An 8852-nucleotide genomic window follows, 5' to 3' on the forward strand; every position below is an offset into this window, starting at 1 on the left:
CTCCTATAAATTTTGCTGCCGCAAAAGGGATATTTATAAAATCCAAATATGATCATACCAGTCCCTGTAATAAAATCCTTCTGTGGTCCCATATGTTTCAGAATAAAGAACACAATCCCTCCTTCTGTGTTCCCTCTCAAGCTCAACCTTGGCTCTACCTCTAGTTCCCCAAACATACCAGTTTGTTACGGTGTTGTTACTTTTCCCTGAATGGTACTTCATCTCTCCTCCCTGCAAACTTGATTTATCTGTGTTCTGGTATCCTTCATAGCTCATCTCAAGTGTGGCTTCCTCCAAGAAACTCTGAACTTGCCACCCCAACATTCCTTGTGCCCCCACAGAACACTGTCTACACCTCCAGCAGATTGGTTATGAAAAGATATTAAACTAATTGGCTTAAATGTCTTTCTCTGAGAAGGGAGACTGTAACATCCAGATGGAAGGGTATAGTTCCTAGGAAAGTGCCTAACACAATAGTCTTTAAATATTTGACATAAACTATCGGATGGATAGATTTTGAATGTATAAAAATGGATCAAACCTTTTTTCTTGCCCTAAGGAGATGGCCATCTAGTGTAAACAAATGGTTCATATGCTTTTCAAGTTATTAGTCTATGTGCAACCCTTAGAAATAGATTTCATCCATATAAGAACTTTTTTAGACCTTTTCCAGGACCTAACTGATTTTTTTTTTTTTTTTGAAGGGGGGGAAAAAGGTTTGAAGAGTCTGGTATATTTGTGACAACGTCTCTTGGTATTTTTTTTTTTTTTTTGGCTCAAGTTTAGACTTTGAAGTGCCAATATGTGGATCAGGTAACATCCCATTTTGCCCTGCCCAGAGCTTCCATCTGTTCTGAGCAGACAAACCCTTCTTAACTGTCAGGGTACTTGAAACATTTCAATGGGCATCTAGTGAAATGTTCTCATTTAACAGTTGGTTTGACATACAGACAGACTGGAGAGGGGCAATAAAAGTCAAGTTTCAGTGAAGGGCAACGGGACAGAGCACAGAAGATGATTTGTGTGTCAGTGGGCCAGATGCGGTTGTAGATACAGCATAAGGTGAGCATGCAGCCTCTTGGTGTTCAAAACCCTCTCCTCATTGCCTGTTATTGGTGACTCAGCCAAGGACCTTTCTCAAAATCATAGTGGTAGTGGTGGTGACGGTGAGGTAAATTTTTCAACCATTGCACTTCTGGAGATATGAATATGACGTTTTGAAAGTTGTTTTCCTTCTACACATCTATTTCTCATCCTCTCACCAGCCCACTCAACACACACAGAACCTCATACACTTGTCATTAAATTATTAAATGGTGATTCATTGATAAAAAGAGAAATATGCATATTCCTCAGATGTGTAGTTGTAGAAAAAAAATGGAGTTCTACTAACTTATATGTCCTAAGAAAGAGGAGTATGGTAGTAAAATAGGAAGGAAGGAAGGAAGGAAGGAAGGAAGGAAGGAAGGAAGGCAGGAAGGAAGGAAGGAAAAGAAAGAAAGAAAGAAAGAAAAGAAAGAAAGAAAGAAAGAAAGAAAAAGAAAGAAAGAGAAAGGAAGAAAGAAAGAAGGAAAAAGAAAGGAAGAAAGAAAGAAAAAGAAAGAAAGGAAGGAAGTTAGGAAGGAAGTTAAGAAGGAAGGAAGGAAGGAAGGAAGGAAGGAAGGAAGGAAGGAAGGAAAGGAATTGCTAATTTTTTGAGTTATCTGCAGATGAAACCCTCTAAAATTACTGGTGTTACAAGGGTAAGGAGTTTTTTGTTTGCTTTTTCAATTGTCTACAGCTGACAACATTACAGATCTAAAAGATCAAGGGTGGGCCACCCCACTTCTTTACTAGGCAGGAGACATGGCAGGGGAATTCGAGCAAGGGGCACGGAGGGTGTGTGAGAAGGTCTACAGAATTGCTCGAGGCATATGCAATCCCCGCGATCCGTTTTCTAGCTCATCCTCATCCCCATTTCTAACAAGCCACAGTGTGAGGAAGCGAAAGGCCTAAGGCCTTTACATAGCTGGGAGGTTTAGAGATGAACTATTAAGGCAACTCTTACCGGAACCACAAACTGATGAGTTACAGGGGACAGTTTATATATATACTCAGATAAACTTGTAATTGCATTCAGTACTGCTTAAGCACCTAACCTGTGCTTTGTTACATGCCCATGATAATATAAGAGATTATGGATTTTTTGAACTTAGTTCCTGAAACTGTTGTTTTATCCTTTTTTCCTTTCTAGTTCTAGAGGTTGCTATATTTAAAAACAATCTGTGATATGAAAGTAAGAAACATGTACTTATTTATTTATTTATTTATTATTGTGTGGTAAATTCCACGATAAATAACAGCACCAGCTATGCATGGAGAAGTGGGATAAGGAAGGTTTCCCAAACGCCTAATATTTGCTACTGACACAAGTGACAAATTCTTTTAATTTCTCTGTTGATTTCTGTAATTTGCCAGCAGTTGAACAGTACTATCAGATGCAAGTACTTGGGAGGAGGAGAAGGATGTATACCAACATGGGGACAAGTGGAAACGAGAGATACCTAACTTAATTAAATATGTTTGCTTATTTGATTGTGCTTTTTAATACATAAAAATACCAGTCTTTCTTTAGGTGATGTTCTCCACTTGTTTAATTCTGTTTTTAAACAACCGATGGAAGATGTTAGAATTAAGTATTAAAAGAAACACAAATCTAATTTGAAATTGAAGGACTGTATTATTAGCCAGAGCTCTCACTCCCATTTAATCTCTTATATTGCTTATTTTTGTGGGGTTTTTAAAAATCTTTTCTATTACCCATGATAAATCTCAGTCCATTCTCCTTTTCTAAACATCGTTTTTGCTTATGCTCAGCTAACAGTTGGAATAAAGGTATTAAGTAACTTATTAGTACAGTTTTGCTGCTGATCGTGAGCGTTAAAGGCTCTCAAACGGCTATTAAATTTTCTCAGAATAAATGATCTCTCCAGCCTTTTTAATTTATTTTTTAAACCTCCAGCATCTGCTCAACTTCTCACATTACCAGCTCTAAACTTCAGTATCTATAACCAGCTTCTTCTGCCTTGTGGGTTTCAGCTATCATAAAAGGTCTCCTTTTTTGTTGCTGTTGTGTTTTTCCATACTACGTAAGACAAAGTTACAACTTTTCCACAGAGTGCCAGCCTGTTCACCCGGAACTTCGTGTTTTTAGTTTAGAGTGGGAAATCATTAAGCCATTTGGAAAAAAGCACCATTCTAAACAATTAGAGCATATTATTTTTTCATGCTTTCCAGTTAAAATGCACAGTTAGATAAACTTTCATCGTGTAGAAAATGTGCCTGTGTCAGCTGGGAAAATATGATTGTTTAATTATCAATTTCAAAAGGACTACATCACAGAGTAACACTTTGACCCAGAAGTCTAATTTTGTACACCACAGCTCCCTTTACCATCTTGTAAAGTTTCCAAGTATGTGTTTATTACTCAAATCCTTTGAATCTCTATTAGCTCACTGAGAACAGACCATATTAATTTCTTTAATATCTTAAGTATCTCTTGTCATGACTATGTGGTTTCATAATATTATTATCTTCTGAAACCATTTACCCAGCTCACGGCTAATCTTTAGTTTGAAGTAATTAACTTCAATACGGATGATTAAAGATTTCAAGAAAGACTCCTTTATTATTTGGTTATAAGAAAAACTATAAAGCTTAAAATATTGTGCCAAAGAAGTTATGCCAAAGTGGCTTCTCTATTTCATTTATTTTATTATCGCATTTTTGGGAGTCATCATGCTCATTAATAACACTTGAACCTTCATGAGTTTCTCTCATTTTCAAATCAATTGCTTGTCAACATAATTACTTTTTATAATCATATAAAAATGTTTAACTATATGTTAAAAATCACCTATGTCTTGTACATTTTAAATGCATTAATAACTAGGGAAGAATTAAAAATATCCTTTTGGGAAACAACAGAATTTAAGACTGCTAAAATGTATCAAGATTAAGGGAATATTCTATGTTGTCACGAATTGTATTTTCCAAAAGAAATGGCCACAACAACATCCTAATTCTTAACCACTCTGATATATTGCCTCTAGAAAATGGCATCTTGAATATAAAAGAGTGGTCTGTCAATTCAGACATAAATAAACTAAGACACGCTTGACCCAAGAGGTCTCTCAAAAAAATACAAAATTAAATGCATATACATATCACAGAATCCAAGGCATATGTCGGTAAATGTATATGATTACAGGAAAGGTTATCATTTTACAATCATTACTGGGGTTGACAACATGGGAATGTTTTAGAATAGCTGTGTTGCTATTCCTCAGTGTGGAATAATACAATATGACAAAAGAAAAATGACAACCGCCTTCTCATTTGTTTCAGTATCAATTTAGAAAATAATATTTATTTCTGTTTTACCACCAGAGAATCCTGTCAGAGTCTGTCTAGAAAGCAGAGGCTAGAGTCCGTGAGTGTTTCTGAGTGTTTAATTTAATTATATCCATTATTTTTAAATGTATTTCTTTTGGGTAAGAGGAAATGTATCAAGAAGGAAGCCATATAAATTATTTCCTTTGTAGACTCATCATCAAAAACTATATAGAAATATAAAACCGTTTGTAGTTCTTGGCAGAATAAACTAAGACCTCAGAACAAATAGACGACTTCTTAAGCCTTTTCTTTGTCCCCTGAGCTGAGACATAAGCAGTGAGCAAGCTCTATGTGCTAGAAAAGCATTACATAGCAGTCAGCGCTTTACGCCTTACCTAATACATATGGATGGAGCAGCTTTTCATGAAAGGAGTAGCGCTGCTATTGGTATGAGAGGGAATGTGTTATCTAACACTAAGCTAAGGCCAGGAAGGTCAGCGAGAGGAGCAGAGGAGCGTACTTCATTTCACTTTTAGGACTAGCTCGAATGGTAGCAACTGTGCCTGGAAGCTTAGGCTTCAATTCAAGCATGACAAGAAAAATACAAAAAATAAATAAATAAAAGTGAGACAGCAAAAACATGGGGGAAATCAATAGACTAAATGGGGTAGTGTTTGTTTCTCATTTAGTTTTGTGTATTAAGGGAATTGATTTGTCATCCAGACTATAAAATCCATGAGAGCTAATTAAATGCAAAACTCTCATTACCTAAATTTTCTCTCAACAAAGGATGGTATTAAAATGTCAGTAACAGTAACAACCTAAGATGCCAACAGAAATGGAATCAATGACCCAGATGCAGAAATAATATGAGAGTAGCTTAGGTGTCCAGAATTTCTTCTATTATTGAGGGATATTATCGCACATCTATTATACATTATTTTAAAAACAACTCAGGAAGAAAACACTGCCCAAAGTTCTTTCAAAACATTTATGGTTTTAGCATAAAATGTCTATATTATTACCAAGGCATTTTGAAATAAAAAAGCTTAAACTTCTCTGAGTATCAATTTTCATAGCTTATGTCAAAATGTATGTGTTAGGCTGTATCATGTTTGATAGTAACTTTGATGTAGATATTTCCAATATTTAAAGTAACATATTGGACCTTTAGGAATTTTTTATTTTTTAATATATATTATGAAACTTACGTTTCATATTTGACGCAATCGTTAATAATGACTTTTAATTAAGTTGTATTTTTTATTTGATTCGATGCTTAAAAATAAAATGCTAAAATGTTTAAGAATGTTTTATCTTATTTTTTATTTTTTAATGTATTTATTTAAGAGTGAGAGAGCACAAGAAGGGGAGAGGGGCAGAAGGACAGGGAGAAGCAGGCTCCCTGCTGAGCAGGGAGCCCCACATGGGGCTGGATCCCAGGACCCCGGAATCATGACCTGAGCTGAACTTAGATGCTTAACTGACTGAGCCACCCAGGTGTCCCAAGAATATTTTAGATGTGCTTATTACAATATGCTTATTATTTTTAATACACAAAATATGAAATGTTTGTTCAACAAATTGAACACCTATATATTAATATTGAATAATGTCATAACTTTTAAAATTTCTAACTTCATAGCCTGGATATTATAAAATTAAATGTTGAGTTTTAGCCGACAAAATCTCAAGCATACAGTTGCAAACCAAAAGACATTATATTTAAAGTTGGGAAAGAAAAATTTAAAAACTAGACTAAGAATATCAACTCTAGTTGTTCTGACACAAAATAGAGGGGATATATTAAAAAAAAAAAGGCAAAGCAATAGATTATTCCTGGGTAGTTAAATAAAACTTCTGAGAGGAAGTAGTTATTTAAACTAAGCCTCGAGGAATAAATAGCTTTGTCGACCTATGTTTTAGCAAGTTAATTCTGACAGCAAGGTGAAGAATGTATGGAGACTGAGAAACTAGAGGCAAGTATATTTTAATTTCAACATTTTTAAATAAATAAATTTAAGTTCCCTAATAGTTACATACTTTATTTGAAATATTTAAATAAAAAATAAAATTTCAATGAACACCCATAGGCACATCAAAAAGATTCAATCATTTTTAACACACTTCCACACTTGCCACATATACATGAAGCACCAATTCTAGCAGCATCTACTGAAAATAGGGATATTTTCTAAGTAAATGATACCATTTAAGCAAAAAAAAAAAAATTAAATTCTCTAAACAGCTGACATCCAGTCCATATTCAAATTTTCGTAATTATCTCAAAAAATCATTTTTACTGCCTTTTTCAACATGCACACATTGTATACTGGATAACTTTTTAGCTTTCTTGAAGCTAGAAAGAGACCACTCTCTTAGATTTTCCTCATGGCATTACCTTTTGAAGAAATAAAGGTTGTCTTGTAGAATGTCACGTAGTCTGGATTTGTCTGATTGTGCACCTGGGTATTAAACTGATTTCTCCATCTCTTGAATTTTCATGAAATTGAAAGTTGGGTTTAAAGAACTGATTAGGTTCGGGTGAAACTTCATCTGGCCTGGACTCTTTGCAGGTGACATGACATCGGGAAACACATTAGGTTGGTGGACCCTCTATTAGCAAACTACACTATTGTGTGTATAAGGTAAGTACTGAAAGATACTTTAAATACTTTAGAGTATTTCAGCTTGTGAAGAGCAAAAAACTGTATATGGTTTTGTTCTGGCACTATGTGACTATCTAATGGTTGAAACATCTATTGATGATCATGGCCTGAATCAATTACTTATCAGGGGCTACAATGTTTGCTTTCTTTTTTTATTTATTTTTTATTTTTTAAAGATTTTATTTATTTGACAGAGATAGAGACAGCCAGAGAGAGAGGGAACACAAGCAGGGGGAGTGGGAGAGGAAGAAGCAGGGTCACAGTGGAGGAGCCTGATGTGGGGCTCGATCCCATAACGCCGGGATCACGCCCTGAGCCGAAGGCAGATGCTTAACTGCTATGCCACCCAGGCGCCCCTGCTTTCTTTTTTTAAAAATTCTGTTATCTTTTCTATATTAATTAGTTGGCATTCTAACATTAGAAGAGCTGTTCTCATCAACCGAGGATGAGAATTAGAGGTTGATTTGTTTCCTTTAATTAGCAATTTCTAGAATAAGGAGATGATATTATAATCACCACAAATGCGATCAGGTAAGTTTTTTTTCTGTCCTTTCTCTCTTTTTGTATATCAATATGGACTCACAGTGTTTTTTACATTTATTCCTACTTGACAGTCAGTTGAAGACATTATTCTTCTTGATACTCAAATTGTCCCAAATTTTGTAAACATGAACTCCTTCAAGCTTGATCCTGTATGCTTTGTGTATGTCCTCACTACTCGTTGCTCTCTTACTTGCTCTCAAGTAAGAAATATCCCAGGATCTCTTTGTACCTTACCTGCCCCAGATCCTGTAATTAGTCATTAGTGCCCAGTGTTCCTTTTACTAGAGAATGGACACTGGATTCCAAACTCTAGACACTAGGTTAGATTCCTAAGTAAAGACTCATAGGCACATTATTCCCTGTGTTCCTTCACATTTAAATGTGGTTCTTTGTAACCTTAATGATCAAAGGGGGATTCAACTGAGTATGTAATGCTCAGCTCACTCATTTTATGAGTTTTGGAGATGTATTGCTAAACTGCTGTGTTTTTTTATACATTGTCCTGGAGATAAATATTGTCATCGTGATTTTCTTTCTTTTATCTATGATTTGAGTATATATTTTTTAACTTGGAGGCCCAAGGTATCTTATTTTATTATAATTTTCTTTTCTTTTTTTTTTTAAAGATTTTATTTATTTATTCGACAGATATAGAGACAGCCAGCGAGAGAGAGAGAGAGGGAACACAAGCAGGGGGAGTGGGAGAGGAAGAAGCAGGCTCATAGCGGAGGAGCCTGATGTGGGGCTCGATCCCATAACGCCGGGATCACGCCCTGAGCCGAAGGCAGACGCTTAACCGCTGTGCCACCCAGGCGCCCCTATAATTTTCTTTTAAATATTTAATTCTCATAGCTTTATATATGTTTGAATTGGCCAATGCCAGTTAATAGATTTTTTTCTATAATAGTGTTTCTGAGTTTTGTGAGTTCTCCTAGTATATCATCCATCCCACTTGGGAACCCATACCACAGATATTATGCCTTTTGCACATAAATCTGAAATCAGAGATAGACTGAAGGGATGTGGCACAAAGCAGTATGATGTTTTTAACATATGACTACGTCTTTTACTCTCCTTCCAAGAAAGGGTGTACGTTCTCTGTCCATTTTACCTGAACCTTTATTCTTTGCCTTGCTTACATGAACACCCACTCTTGGAGCCCTCAGCCACCCAGTGAAAAGTTCAGCCTCTAGATGGTCACCATACTGTGAGGAAGCTTGAGTCACACAGAGAGGCCACACGTAGGTCACCATTCACAGTTGACTG

This window comes from Ursus maritimus, unplaced genomic scaffold, assembly GCF_017311325.1.
Source record: "Ursus maritimus isolate PB19 unplaced genomic scaffold, ASM1731132v1 scaffold_13, whole genome shotgun sequence".
Taxonomy (NCBI): Eukaryota; Metazoa; Chordata; class Mammalia; order Carnivora; family Ursidae; genus Ursus; species Ursus maritimus.